The sequence below is a fragment of the Triturus cristatus genome, chromosome 5_2, assembly GCF_964204655.1.
Source record: "Triturus cristatus chromosome 5_2, aTriCri1.1, whole genome shotgun sequence".
Classification (NCBI taxonomy): domain Eukaryota; kingdom Metazoa; phylum Chordata; class Amphibia; order Caudata; family Salamandridae; genus Triturus; species Triturus cristatus.
The window spans coordinates 346,962,530-346,977,557 of record NC_140588.1 but is presented as its reverse complement, the minus strand read 5'-3'; positions in this window follow the sequence as shown (position 1 = coordinate 346,977,557).

Below are 15,028 nucleotides of genomic sequence, written 5' to 3'. Positions count from 1 at the left end.
CCCGCCTATACAGATCACATGCATCTTGTATTTTAAGCCATCCATGAACATACTAACGTCTTTATACCAGGTCACAGTAATGAAACATGTCACTCTACTTTTGTCTAACAATCCCCACCTAGATTGCAGTCTCACTACGGTGGAATTCCCTCCCCCCACTTGCGCTTGTAGTTGGGGTTGCACGCGTGTTCCTCACAACCCAGGTCGCTCAATTCCTGTCCTTCAGCTGACGTTCTTCCTCCATCGAGCCGTTTCCTCTGACTTCCTTGCCAAGTTCTTTGTGTCGACCAGGTCTATTTGGTCTGTCTCTCTTGCGGCTACCCACCGAGCTCCATCCTTCCATCCAGTCCCATACTGCCTCTGGAGAGTCAAAAAAACACGATTTGCCCTCCGATTGCAGTCTCAAATGTGCAGGAAAGAGCATCGCGTACTTTACTTCTCGGTCCCTTAGTTCCTTCTTCACTGCCTGGAAACTGCTCCATTGGGCCTGGACCTTAGCCGTAAAGTCTGGAAAGAAAGCCACATCATAGTTGTCTATATGGGGGGGGGGGGGGGATTGGACCTCGCAGCCTGCAGGATGGCATCCCTATCTCGGGCAATACCTGAGCAATAATGGGCCTCGGGGGGGGGCCCCGGTTTCGGTTTTCCTCCCGGTACCCTATGGGCTCTCTCAATAGAAAAATAGCTGGACAACGATTTAGGCTTTAGGTGCTTCGTGATGAGGTCCTCCACGTAGAGGTCCGCCGCCGGGCATTCAGTTCTCTCCGGGATCCCTAGAATTCGGATGTTATTGCGACGGACCCGCCCTTCATAGTCGTCAAGCTGCTGCGACATTCTTTCCTGCCTCTTCTGCATTTCGAGCATCTGCACTTGGAGTTCCACCGTGTCGGACTGTAGGGCACTAGTGACCACCTTTAGTTCTTTAACCTTCTCATCCATTTTCCGGAGATCGGTTCAGACCAAAGAGACCTCCACCGTGACCGAATCCACCGAAGCCCGCACCCCATTTATGGCCGCCATGACATCGTGAAGAGTGGGCTCCGGGGTCTGCCCAGATGTGGCTGCTACTGTCGCCGTCCCCCTGCCCGATTCTGATGGAGGTGAGTCCCCCGTGCTCGGCGTTTCGGACCACGCAAATTTCGCCAACTGCTTTTGGGCACTAGTTTTGCAACCCTTTCCTCCCGTAGCCATTTTTACACGACAGCCGGCAGACTCCTATTGGCAGGAGTGAGTGGCTATGTGGCCGTCTCTTGGAACCTCTGTTCCGGTGTTTCTCCCTCCAAGCGGTGGGTAGGGCCGACCGGATCCCTCCTCCTACAGTACTGGTCGACAGGACAGCTGAGTTGGCTGCTCCAGTTACCCCTGCAAGATGTCTGTGCCCGCTAGGCGCACCTTTCCAGTGCCGTAGGCTCTGTAGCGTTCGACCCCCGTACCTCACTTTCCAACCGTAGAGTCCGGGCCTTAGAAGCCCCTCCTGCTCAGACTCCAGCTATCTCCATCTCCAGTTGTCTGCAGTTACTTCTAGATGTGTCAGAGGCAAGGCTCTGTCCGTCAGTTCCAGTCCTGCAGTAGACTCCAAGCCACCACCACACCTTCCAAGGACTATGCTATCATCCACTGCACCACCACCTGACCGTATGAGGAGATCTTCAGGGTGCACCTCATCCCTTCTAGCGTGTCCCCCACAGTCTATACTTGCCGCCACTTATCACTGTGGTAGCTCTCCCTGCGGGCCACAGGCCTCCCGCTGCGAACCTCTCCGACCCTGTCCACACTGTTGGTCACTGCTGATCAGCCTATGGTATGCCCCCCTGCTGTAGATATCGTTCCATAACCTTTTCCAAGTCCGCCACTCCCTCTTCAGCCCTCCTGACTCCTCCGGCCTCTGGGGATACCGTTAGCGCACCCCTCGTCACCGGGGCTCCTGCCCCTTAATATGGTCCCCGTGCTCCACTCAACGCTGGATGCGGGCGCGCCTGCCGCCAGCTTTCCCACATCGGTCCTCGTTCCCAGTTGCTGTTCGGGCTCTGTCGCCTATCCGGCTCAATTCACCCCTCCGTGGGGCCTCTACCTCGCCGTCCGCAGGTCGAATTACCCCCAGCAGCTCGGCCCTCCGTCTAGGCCCCAGAGCCAGGTCCTCCAGTAGCTGCAATTGCAGTCGTTGCAATGGTCACTGGACGTCGCCCTCCTTCACCCGCTGCCAAATGCAACTCTCGACAGCATGCTCAGGGCGCCCGCCACCGCGACTCACAGACGCGGCCTCCGATAGCGCTCTGTCGCTGCTTCCTCTTCGCTGTGCTATTCCGTAGAAGCTGGGGCCTCAATTTACCAATATGTCGCCAGGCCCCATGGTCCAATCGTGAGGAGGGGGGGCCCACACCAAGCACCACCTCCAAACCCCCAGGGAACCTCCACCACTCGCCTCCTTTACACCCCTTCAATGAGCCTCCGTCTCGCCGGCTATCCGCACAGCTCGCCGCCAAAGCCTGAAAGCCGGGGCACCCAGCACATCTGCCGCCCTCCGGAGGCTCCTTCACAGCATCGGGCGATGCTCCCATCTTTTGTCCGCGGGCGCGCCACTTCCACTGAGCGCTGCCCGCACCGTGCACACCGCTCCTCCGCTTGGCCGAGCCTTGGACGTCCCAGGGGTACCCACCGATGTGTCGGATCAGACACCAGTCCGCTTCCCCGCTGCTGCCGTTACGTGGGCGCCGTCAGCACAGGAGGCCCCGCCGAGTAAACAGATCGCACCGGACCGCTCCACCGCTGGCCACAGCTCCAAGATGTTCCGGGGTGAATTGGGGGATTCTCAGCACTCGCTTGGGTTCGAATCTATTGTCATGGACGGCCAGGATATTGCAGGATCGGCTTGAGGAAGGCAGAAGCTCGCTTAAGCAGCGGCCATTCACGACGGCTGCTAGCCACGCCCCCCCATTAGATTGTTAATTGAGGATAGATTGACCCTGTCCCGAGGACTAGAGATTCCATGGTTGAGGGAAATCAGGGACTCGGCCACAGCTCTGAGTAGGCAGGATTCGTTTCTAGACCCCCAAGGTTCCTTGCCAATGCTAGTCAAAGAAATCATTTAGAGCCATGTGTTACACCCACTGGGAGGAAGAAAGGTGAGCACGGGTATTGGCAACCTTTACTGTAGCATTATATATATGCAACTCATCACCTATAGGGAAAGTCAGCCCTCTTGGTTGTATAATGCATCACACTATCACCATTTCATTATTCTTAGGTTTCGTTGAAGCCTTTTCATAGACTAGTTACCTTCCCTCAATGCAGCGACAGGTCACATGACCTGCCACATTGTCCATGCAACCAGAAATCTTCACAGAGCGCTTTACATGTCACGTTCTTCTGCATCTTTTATTCTCAACAAAATTCCAGTTTTAAAACCCTTATTGATTAAGTACTCCTTGTGTCACTACACTGATGCACTGCACCTTCTTCAATCAGCTGGGTCAGAGGAGATTATTTTTACGGTATATACTTTTTTGAAGCTGGTGATATGGGTGAGGAGATTGCTTGGGTAGCTTAATAATATGATGGTGCTTCTCTGCATGTCTAATTTAACAACTTATGTGTGAAGTTGATGGAACGCGGGTCACCAGCTCTGGTCACACATACACCTAATACTCACCTGGGCCCAAACCACATTCATACAGCAAGCTTATGAAAACCCCGCAGGCATCAATTTCAAGTAATACCTGTAATTTTGTTATTCACTTTTACCAAATCTTATCAATTTAATACATTTGTTTCATTTCCTTGATGAATCAGAAAGCTAAGTTAGTTTAAGGTAGAATGACCTTTACCTCTCTACTTTGAATAACCACAGACTCAAGAATCTTTAAAAACCTTTATCTAAATTAATTTTGTGAGTCAAGCATCAATTACAGCAACCACCTTCATTTCAAGAGGCAAAGTAAAAGTCAATCAATAGCAGAGTTACTAATGATCAATGAAGACGGTACCGGGAGAAGGAAGAAAAGGAAAGCAGGCATAAAAGAAAGATTTACGGATTATATTTACCTATTGGTCAAGATGAACCCAACTCCAAAATGGGGAAACCAGATAGAATCTCCAGGACAGGTTACAGGTAGAGGAAACAGGCAGATTCAAATCTGGAAGGATATCTTCTTCTAAAGTACAAGGCCAGCGTTGCACCCCTCTCTGACACTATTCTCCTTGGGTGTCCCTTTTCCGCAATCCCTCTAGATGATTAAAGTTATTGATCAGAATCTCAAACTCTCGGACAGAGTTTCTGGCAGCAGCAGGGTCTGAGGCAGCGTCTCGGACAGGAACTGGAGCAGCATACGTTTTAGGTCAGTTACAAGTCGAAAATGATAGATCTAACAAGTCGGACGAGGTCTCTAGCTATCGAACCTCAATTATACTGTTCTTGATTCATGTACCACCCCCCAAGTATCAATTCTTATGTCTTCCCCTATTCTAATAGGTTGGGATAAGAGGTGAGTTCATCAGACCACTTTACATTTTTTAACATTCTCTATGAACCATTGTCTATGTGCACGCCCCTTAATTTTCTTTTCCCATAGCTTTATTCCCCACGCATTTCACATTACTCAGTAAATTAAACATTTTATTCAACATTGTTGCATTCGCTGGGGTCATTCAGTCGACTCTCCCAGGCTTCTTCATTCAAGGTGTCATTGACTGAGTGACATGGGTGCCGTCATGGGCTTCGGCCAATCTGCATTGGCGTGTGAGTTCAAAGCAGCCATTTTTAGTGCCATTGCGCAGCTGCAAGCGTTTCCCACCAAAAGCGATAGTGTCATACTACATAGATGCAGTAGACGCATGCGCAATAGAAATCCCGCGTTTTGTCGGCTACTTTAGAACATTCAAGTTACGGGTTAGTAATGTACATTGACAATCTTCCCCTAGATAAAAGTATTCATGATATTTGCAGTTTTAGTATTCACATACAGATTGATTACATTGTTACATGTTATTTGAGAGGATTGATTCCAAGCAAGTTTCTTTTACGAATCCTTGCTCCATCAATCCCCTCTCTGATGGTATTTATTGCTATCAAAAATAAGTTCTATTAAAACAGATGCCAACTTTAGCACATCTCAATTTCTTCTTCAACCTTTTAATTTGCTTTCTTTTCCTTCTTGCATCGTAACCCTCTCATTCTTTTATAAAAGTCTCCTTTTAATTCTTCTAACTGTATTTCTTCAAATTTTCTTTTCTTACCCTTTCCATTCACTTCGTATTTCTTTCTTCCTTTACAACACTTGTGCCAACACATTATTGCTAAGACTAATAGGGTTATTCCCATTATTGGTAATATTATGTGACCTAGAATACCTATTCCTAAATTAGAAAACCAATTACCCATGTTGGAAAAACTATTTACAAGTTTACTCCATACACTTTCAGCTTCCAGCGGTTTCAATTCTTCCTCCAATTTCGTAATATTCTTAATATATTTTCCAATTTCAACATTTTTTTTTCTGGAATATACGTGCAACAATGTTGCGTTTTCAATAATTTACAGACTCTCCCTCTTTTGCCAATAATATGTCAAGGGCAAGTAGATTTTGCATAACCATTGACTTGACCGCAACTAATTCAGTGTCGATAAGCAGAAATCCTCCAGCAGTGTCAGTAGATAACCAATCAACTACTGTAGACAACTGACAAATTTTACGTGAATTTAGAAGTACTCCCACTGAAGGTATCAATGCACCAAAATAAACTAGCCTTTTTTTATACGTGTTAGTCCATTTGCGTCTTTATTGTTTCCAGTGATTCTGTTTACATGATAAACCTTAGGGAATACTATTCCAAAATAGCAACTCCCAAACCAATGGTCTGGCAGCCTAAAGTAGGCTTTATTGCCACACACATAATAAATTCCAGTAAATACTGGATCAGTTCCTCCTTTTAGTCCCCATCCCCCGATTATTAAGAAATCATGCTCACATTTACTGGAACCAATAAATACATTGTTATATTCTGTTTTTAACCTATAGAGACAGATTTTCCCTTTCTTTTCAAAATCTAGAGACATGGTAGCATGAATTTTGCCACTTGCAAAATGCTCTTCTTCCTCAGCCCATTTTGGTATCTGAGGTTTAGGTTCAGAGGCTCTTCGTTGGAAATCCTGTCTTCTTTGTTCTACTAAATTCAAAAATATTTTCTCTTCTTCATGTAATTTACAAGTTAAATTGTTATTATGTGCCTCAGCTATATCTATTGTTTTCATTGTTCAGAAATTTTCACCCATAAATTCAGAATCTCTCGTTCTATGGACAGGGTTCATGCTTTTTCGCTTAGGAACTTCAGAGAAAATCACATCTATGTTAGAATAATAATATTGCAGTTTTCCAGTTTTACAAAAAAAACTTGCTAAAACACTACAAGATATACCATAGGTTAAGGGTAAGTGATGATAATTCACTCCCTCTGCTACAGATGCAGGTAATTTCATGCAGACATAACAATCACTAACTTCCATAGTTTCTACATATTGTACTAATAAGTTTGCAAAAACATTTAAATCAGTGCCATTTTTATTCACAGTGTGATTTAAATCTGACTCATCTGGTGCTTCTAATTCTACTCTATCTCTTTTGATAGTAGCTACCTGTTCTTGTGTGTTAGTGGTATTCTGTACACTCTTTGACCATTAAATAAGGCATGGCCACAGCTAATATCAACCATGTTATTAGTATTAGAAATATACTAAATATACACTTTCTGCAACATTTCTTAACACAATTCGGTTGTCCCCACAGCTCTATTGTCAGTCATTCTCAAAAAGGGGGAGAGATTTCTCTTCTTTATTCAAGTGGTTCAAAACTTCGTAACAGTGTTATAAAGGGGAAATTTACTCAAGGTGTTCTCACTTTCTCGTCAATTTGCTCCTCATTAAAATTTTCAATTTCCTCTTCAATTATCTCTAAATTCTCAAAATCTTTGAGAATTACATATGTCCATTCAAGACCCTTAAATTTGTTATTTACAAATTTTGCTCTGGGGCTTCTTCGTTTAGAACGTAAAGCTGCTTGCCCACACCAACTGGATACTTCATCTACCTGCTCTGGTTCTTCGAGTGCTGTCTTAAAGTGATATTCCAATCTTTTGATAACACCTGGCCTATTATCACCTTTTCTGATTCGTTTAGCTAGCACTGCACTTGTATCTTCTTCAGATGTTCTTTTGTTTTCGTTGATTTGTGGCACAACGTGATTATCTCTGTCCTCAGAGTTTTTCTTTGTCTGATCTTGTGCAGGGCTTACTGATTCACTACTTTCTTCCTGAATGTTTTCTCCTTCACTAGTCTGACCTAGTTCAGGTTCAATTTTTAAAATCGTATTTTCTGTGTCTGCCTGTATTTCTGTCTCAATTTCCTTTGGATCTTTGTTGTCTTTTACCTGTCTACTTATTTCAGATTCTCTCTGCTCTTCCCCAGTCTCAAGTTCTATCAATTTGGTTTCTTTTGTTTGGGTAATTGGTACCTTCCCGACCTTGTCCTGCTCAGGTTTATAATCTAATTTGATTTCTGTTTCTTCAGCACTTTCCTTTCTGTCTATCTGGTCCTCACTCTTTCCCTGACTAATTTGTTTAGTTTGACTCCTGGTTCTTACAATGATCCCTGATATGTCTACTAACTACAGGTATCCAATCATCCTGACTGGTGCTCGGTTGTTCTTCGTCAGCCACTTCAGGACCTATTACTTGAGATCCTTCAGCTGTGCAACCTTCAGCCCCCTCAACCGCCTGAGTCAGTTGAGGTTACTCCTCGTCAGGTGCTGGTAGGGCTTGCATGAATCCAATTAGGCAAGCCTGCACATTTTACAGCTGTTGTTGTGACTAACATAACCTGATGTGGTTTCTCCCACCTTGGTGCTAGGCAAGTCTCTCGTGTGTGATTCTTCACTACAACCAAGTCACCAGGATTCAGATCATGCGCTTGAATCGGCTGCCTGACGTCTGCATCCTCTCCAACCTGGTGAGAGATAGAACGCACTTGGTCAGCCAATTCTTTGCAATACTCCAGTACCAAATCATCAGTTATATTCAACAACTTGTGTCCTGGTTTGCATGTCTGCCTCATTGCTCTTCCCATGATGATTTCATGGGAACTCAATCCAGTATTTTTGTCTGGAATGCTTCTGAGTCCCATCAGAACAAGAGGTAGGGCATCAGGCCAGTCTAGAGGAGTTGATGCACCCAGTTTTTCTAACCTCGATTTAATTGTGCCATTTAATTGTTCTACCACTCCAGATGCCTCTGGACGGTAGGCGCAGTGCAACTTCTGTTCAATTTTAAATGCTTCACAAATTAATCAAATTATTTCATTATTAAAATGAGACCCTCTATCTGATTCAATAGTTACTGGAAAAATGAACCGAGGAATGAGATTTCTCAATAGGAGTCTGGCTACAGTTGAACTGTCATTTCTCTTGGTGGGGTATGCCTCCACCCAATTCGAAAATAAACAAACGATGACAAGTACATATTTTAATCCTCGACAAGCAGGTAACTGAATGAAGTCAATTTGAAGTCTTATGAATGGTCCTTCGACATTTCCAATTGTACCCATATAGACTATTGTTCTCTTGCCTGGATTCATTTGCTGACATGTTAAACATCTTTGGCAAAGCCTTTCAGCCGTATTTCTAAACCTTGGGTTAAACCAATCCTGCCTGAAATGTCTAATCATTGCATCTCGGCCTATGTGAGTGTCTCCGTGATACATTCTAGCCATAGATGCAAGCATGCTGTCTGGCACCACAGGTCTATCGTCTAGGTAGACCCACACACTATCTTCATTCCTTTGCCTACAACCAATTTTTACCCATTCCTCTTTCTCTTTTGTTTCTGCTTCATTCTGTAGATATTTCACTTATTTCCATGTTTCTAATCCTGACAATAGCATATGTTGGCAGCTGTTTTGACAATTTTCTATTTTTCTGTTTACTGCCATTCGGTATCTGGCACAATGTTGGGCAACCTGATCAGAGTACCGATTGCCTGAAGTCACACGGTCATTTCCTGACTGGTGTGCGGCACACTTGACCACTGCCACTTCTTTTGGTAATTGTATTGCTTCAAGCAATTCTTTGACAAATTTTCCATTCTTAATGGGAGACCCTGAAGAAGTCAGAAATTCTCGCTGCATCCAAAGCTGGCCGAAGTCATGCACAACCCCGTAACCATACTGACTGTCAGTGTAAATGGTTACTCTCCAATTTTTCCCCTTTTTGCAGGCTTTAATTAAAGCAATCAATTTGGCTATTTGTGCAGGCCTGACTCCTGGTAAATAGGATGCTTCGACTATTTCAGCCAATGTGCACACAGCATAAGCAGCACTTAATCCTCCCTCTCATGGCGCATGCATGAACCATCTACAAAGAATTCATGCTCAGCATTTTTTAATGGCCCATCTTGTATGTCTGGACGTGGTTGTGTACTAAGTTCTGTTACATCAAGACATTCATGTTCCAGGTCATCCTTGACTTCCTCATTGTATGGATCTGGTAACAGAGTAGCTGGATTAAGTACAGTACATCAAACAATGGTCACATTTTCTGCACCTAAAATGATCCTTTCATACTTGGTTAATCTACTTGGTGTAAGGTACTGTGTATGGGTTTGTATTAAGATAATAACAACTGCATGGGGAACGTATACCTTTACAGGGTGTCCCATCACAATTGTCTCACTTTGCACCAGACTCACACATGTTGCTGCCACAGCTTTTAGGCATCCTAGCAAAGCGGATGCTACAGGATCTAAGGTAGCAGAAAAGTATGCCACAGGGTGTCGCATCAGGCCATGAATCTGAGTTAGAACTGAGAGGGCACAATTATCTTTCTCACAACAAAATAATGCGAAGTCTTTTGAATAGTCGGGCATACCTAAAGCAGGGGCTTCACATAAACAATTTCGTAATTTCAGAAAGGATTTCGTACTCTCATCATCCCATTCTATCTGTTCTTTTGCTCCTTTCTTTGTCATTTGTATCAGGGGTTTCGCCTGCATGGAGAACCCCATAATCCACTGTCTGCAATATCCAACTACCCCTAAAAACATTCTTATTTCCTTCTGGGTTTGCGGCAACTTCAATTGTTTTATTATTTTTATTCTTTCAGTGGTCACTCTCCTTTCTCCGCGTTCTATCTGGTGTCCCAGATATTTCACTTCTTTTCTGCAAAACTGTAACTTCTCAGGGGATACTTTATGTCCACCTTTGGCTAAATGGTTCAGCAAAGCTATGGAGTCACTTTTTGTTTTTGAAGCGACTAAAAGATCATAAATATACTGTATGAGGACAGATTATTTAGGCATTACCAAAGTCTCAAGACATTTTTTGAAAATCTGATTGAAAATGGATGGACTTTCTGTGTACCCTTGAGGAACACGATTCCAAGCATAAACACGATCATCAAATTTAAAATAAAATAAAAACTGGCTATCTGGATGCAATGGGATGGAGAAGAAAGCATGACATAAATCAATGACGGTAAACCACCTTGCATTCCATCATACTTAGTACAGAATCACTGCAGGGTTTGGTACTACTGGACAACAGGGCACCACAATCTTATTAATCTTTCGTAAATCTTGAACTACCCTATATTTGCAGTTTGGTTTCTTAATGCCAATTCTAGGTGAGGTACAGGGACTACTTAAAATTTATTTTAAAATGCCTTGTTCGACCATTCTGTTTATTTCTGTTGCAACACCCGCTTTGATTTCAGGACTCATTTTGTATTGTCGGGTGTTTGGAAAAACCGCACCTTCCTTTACGGTCACTTTTACAGGGTCTACATCTGTCATTAATCCTACTTCTTTTCCAGTAAAATCCCACACATCTGGATTTACTGTCAATTTTATTTCTTCTGGCAAATCATCCTGGGTAATTATTGAATACAACTCATTTACTTCTGCTCCCCGCTTAGTTAACATGATTTTGTATATTCCGTCTTCATCTGGGGTTTGAATGGCAACACCATCCAGAATATGGTGCAATTCATTTTGCACAACAAATCTCTTCCTAATAAATTCACGGGACTGGAGTTACATACTACAAACTTGTGCATCTCTTTGAAGTTTCCAATGCATACTTCCATTGGTTTTGTAATAGGGGTCCTAATTTGTTTATTGGAAACGCCCACTACTTGGATCGCTTCTCCCGAGAGGGGTAGGTTTGGAATGTCTGCTGTTCTCACAGTAGAATGGGTAGCACCAGTGTCCAACAAAAAGGTGATGTAATTTCCCTCTACCTTCCCGTCGATATACGGACCTGACTGATCTACCGGTAAGGATGCGCCAAGTACGCAATTCTCATCCCCCCTTTCAGGCACCGTCATTGATCTTGGTCCCTGAAATAGGATTCCTGCAAAAGAAACTGTGATGTTAGGTAATTTTTCTTACCACTTCCTTCTTGAAATCCGGTGTCTGTACTGTACTTGGCTTGACTCACAAATTTTGGCATAGGGGCAGGTGGCAATTGATTCTGCAGGTTTACAACCTGTTGTGGTTGACTCATTATCACCTCATTCTGCATCTGTGGATTTAAATTTGGATTTAGGCTATTATTATTATTTTGTATATTCTTACACTCGTTCTTCCAATGCCCCAATTTTCTGCCCCCATGACAAGGGAATTTATTTTTTGCTTCTTCTCTACTTAATCACCCTTTTAGTTTTCCCCCATTATTTTCACCATTTCCTTGCCCTTTTCCTGATTTCCCTGCCATGTTATTGAACTGAATTTATTGCTGTTCTGCCAATTTAACTTGACCCCACATTACCTTTTCTTCTAAAATCTTTCGTCTATTGTCAATTTAATCTCCACAGTACTTTGCATATTTAAACATGTTGTCGATTGGCTTTGCTGGCCAACACAGATTATGTTGCTTAATCATTTCAGAAATGTCCTTCTTTAATCCATTTACAAATCGATACACAAAATGAGTCATATCCTTATTCTCAATGCTTTCCACCCCACTATACTGTTTGAACACCTGTAGAAGGCCCTCAAAGTACGCATGGACTGATTCATCTTTTTCTTGTGTTGTTATATCTATCTTTACCCAATCTGTCTCCTATGGGGGAATTTCCCCTTTCAAGAAAATTATGACCTGGTTATATTTTCTCATTACTTCTTCATACGGGGCTCCCGTTTTCTTGTCTCTTGGGTACTCTTCAGTTGGCCAATCAACCGTAATTTTACACTCAGCCCACAAATCAGCCTGTACCACTATGTCAAATAAACCATCCAAATCTTTAAACAGAACTTTCGAAACCTTCACAAACCTTTCGACTTTTCTATACCATTCCGCAGGCTTCTCCCTCAGTTTTGGGAAATCATTTGTAAATTACAAAATATCCTGTCTAGTCCATGGGACATGTACATAACCTCCCCCTGGGACTTTTCTTATTGGATACAACCCTTCTGGTTTTTCTGTTTCTTTCATTAAATACTCTGATGTTACTCGAGTGTCCTGTGCTTCTTCCTTTTTCTTTGTCCACCTTGCCTTCCACCTGTCTAGGTCTCCCCATTTTTGCAATATCCTCATCAATTCCTTAACTTGCAACTTTCTCCCAGACACGTTCATATTTTCTAAATCCTTATCAGAAAATTCTGCTCTATAAGGTTTTTGCAGAATCCTGGATCTTCCCACATCAATTCACATTTCCAAAGCCAGATTCATAAATTTTTCATGACAATTTTTTGTATTTTGAGTTATACTTCTGCAAATGAACAGCAATTCTTCCTCATCGAAGGTATTCAACCTTTCCAACCCTACATTTCCTGCTATCATCTCTTCCAATTCTATTCTTGGTTTGAATACATCTCGTATTTTTGGCGGTGGATCGGGTTTTTCTATATCCCGTGTCCATCTTTCTAACTCTTCTGGTGTTATTAGTGTGGCACTCTTTGTTCCGGTGGATGTCTCGATTCGCACCTCTTTTGAGCTACCTGGTGTGATTCTACTGGGTGTGTCATTTATTTGCCCGCTTATCGGCAAGTCCATTAAGGAAATTACTAGCTTGGTCATTGACTATTATGTTTCTTTTTTCTGATTCTAGTATTGATGTAGTCATGACGGGAGTTTTAGGTCTTGATTTATCTCCATACAACGGGACAACAGGACCTATTGTCACAGGTATAGTTAGAGCTTCAGGATTGGCGTTTAACTGTGTTATCTTCTGTATTAATTCTTCTCTATTCTTGTTTATTGCCTCTCTTTCTTTTTCTTGGAGTACTCTTTCTATTGTTACATCATGTACTACTTGTGGCACTAAGAGTGTCTCTAGGAGTGGGGCGCTCAGGGTAATTTTACTTGGCCCTTCCTCATATGGCGGAGGACTTCTCATTAATATTTCATATAAATAATCTTCATCAGTGTCTCCTCCACTTGTCATAAAGTGTTTTTTTTTCTTTTCTGTACATTTACCACCTGTCTGTTCATCAGCCATTAATATAGGATATAATCCTTCGGTTAACATGGCTTGTCTCCATTGTTTCCTTTGTTTGTCTCGAGTTTCACACGGAAATTTTGGGTAGAAATTACTCAAATTCCTGTTACACCTTGGTCTATCTCGTTCAAATGCATCAGTTTCCCATTCTTCTAATGCCTCATACTGGGTCAACCTAGGTCTGGGTTCTAATTCATTCATTCTTGTACGCAGCTTATGTAAAATTCTCCCATTAAATGTTCCGTATTCTGGGAAAGCCAGATTTCGATCATCCTTTGTGTATTCAATCCAATTTTCTAACCATACACAAGTATGATAACCTCTCTCTAACATCATGTAGGATGCAGGAGTTTTTGGAGGAGGAATGAGACTTCCTTCTCTAGTTTTACAGGCTTATCTTTCTTGAAATAATTCTTTATTTTCTGCATAAATGACATTTTCCTTTTCTCACCATACATTTCCCGTGATCTTCCTCTTAAGTATTGCTGGTAAGCAAACCCTAAATAGTTTCTATCTGGGTGACTCCCAATTAATGTGGAATCGTACATGCACAATCCTTTGTTACTCAATTTCCCCTCCAATACTAGCGTGTCTCTTATTTTTCGTATCCAATTAGGACTCAACTTACTCTGTGCGTTTATCCAATACTAGTGCGGCTTTAAGTTACGTCAGTATCACTCCGTTCTACCGACCCCTCCTTTACAAACCTTGCGTAAGTCACACACCCGCTGTCTTACCAATCCTAGCGCAGCTCTTTGTGACGTCAGTGCAGCACCCGCAACTGACCCCTCTTTTACAAGGTAATGCATAACTTAAATTTCTCAGTATTTTGTATGTATCTTGCATAAATCGACAACATAAAACATTTGCTACTGTGTCAGATTCTCTAATTCCAAAGATTAGTCAGTTTTCTTTTACTGCGAGTAGAACTTTTCTGCCTACTCTTCACACACTACGAGTAAAACCCTTCCGCTTACTCTTCACTCAAGCATCAGAGAACCTGCTACTCCTTCGATATTACCCTTTCTAGGTGATATAAGATCAAAGTTTCACCAATGACCTCTTTAGCTACCAATTATTCTCACTTACATACAGAAATTAATCCCTAAAACAGTGCTTCTAGTTTTACCTAACTTTCGGCACTTTTCGTGAACCCTGACAAGAAACCTCACTGCAGTATGGTTTCCATTCACCATCCGCTATTCTTTATTCCCGGGAATTTCAGACAACATGAATAACGATGACAACAACAACAAATGTTAATGCATAGATCAATAATTTCAATAATATTTTCAATTACAATATTCCCTACCTAACTAACTAGAACCTAACCATGTCTCTGCTACCAAGCGAAACTGATGGAGCGCGGGTCACCAGCTCTGGTCACACATACACCTAATACTCACCTGGGCCCAAACCACATTCATACAGCAAGCTGATGAAAACCCGCTGGCATCAATTTCAAGTAATACCTGTAATTTTGTTATTCACTTTTACCAAATCTTACCAATTTATTACATTTGTTTCATTTCCTTGATGAATCAGGAAGC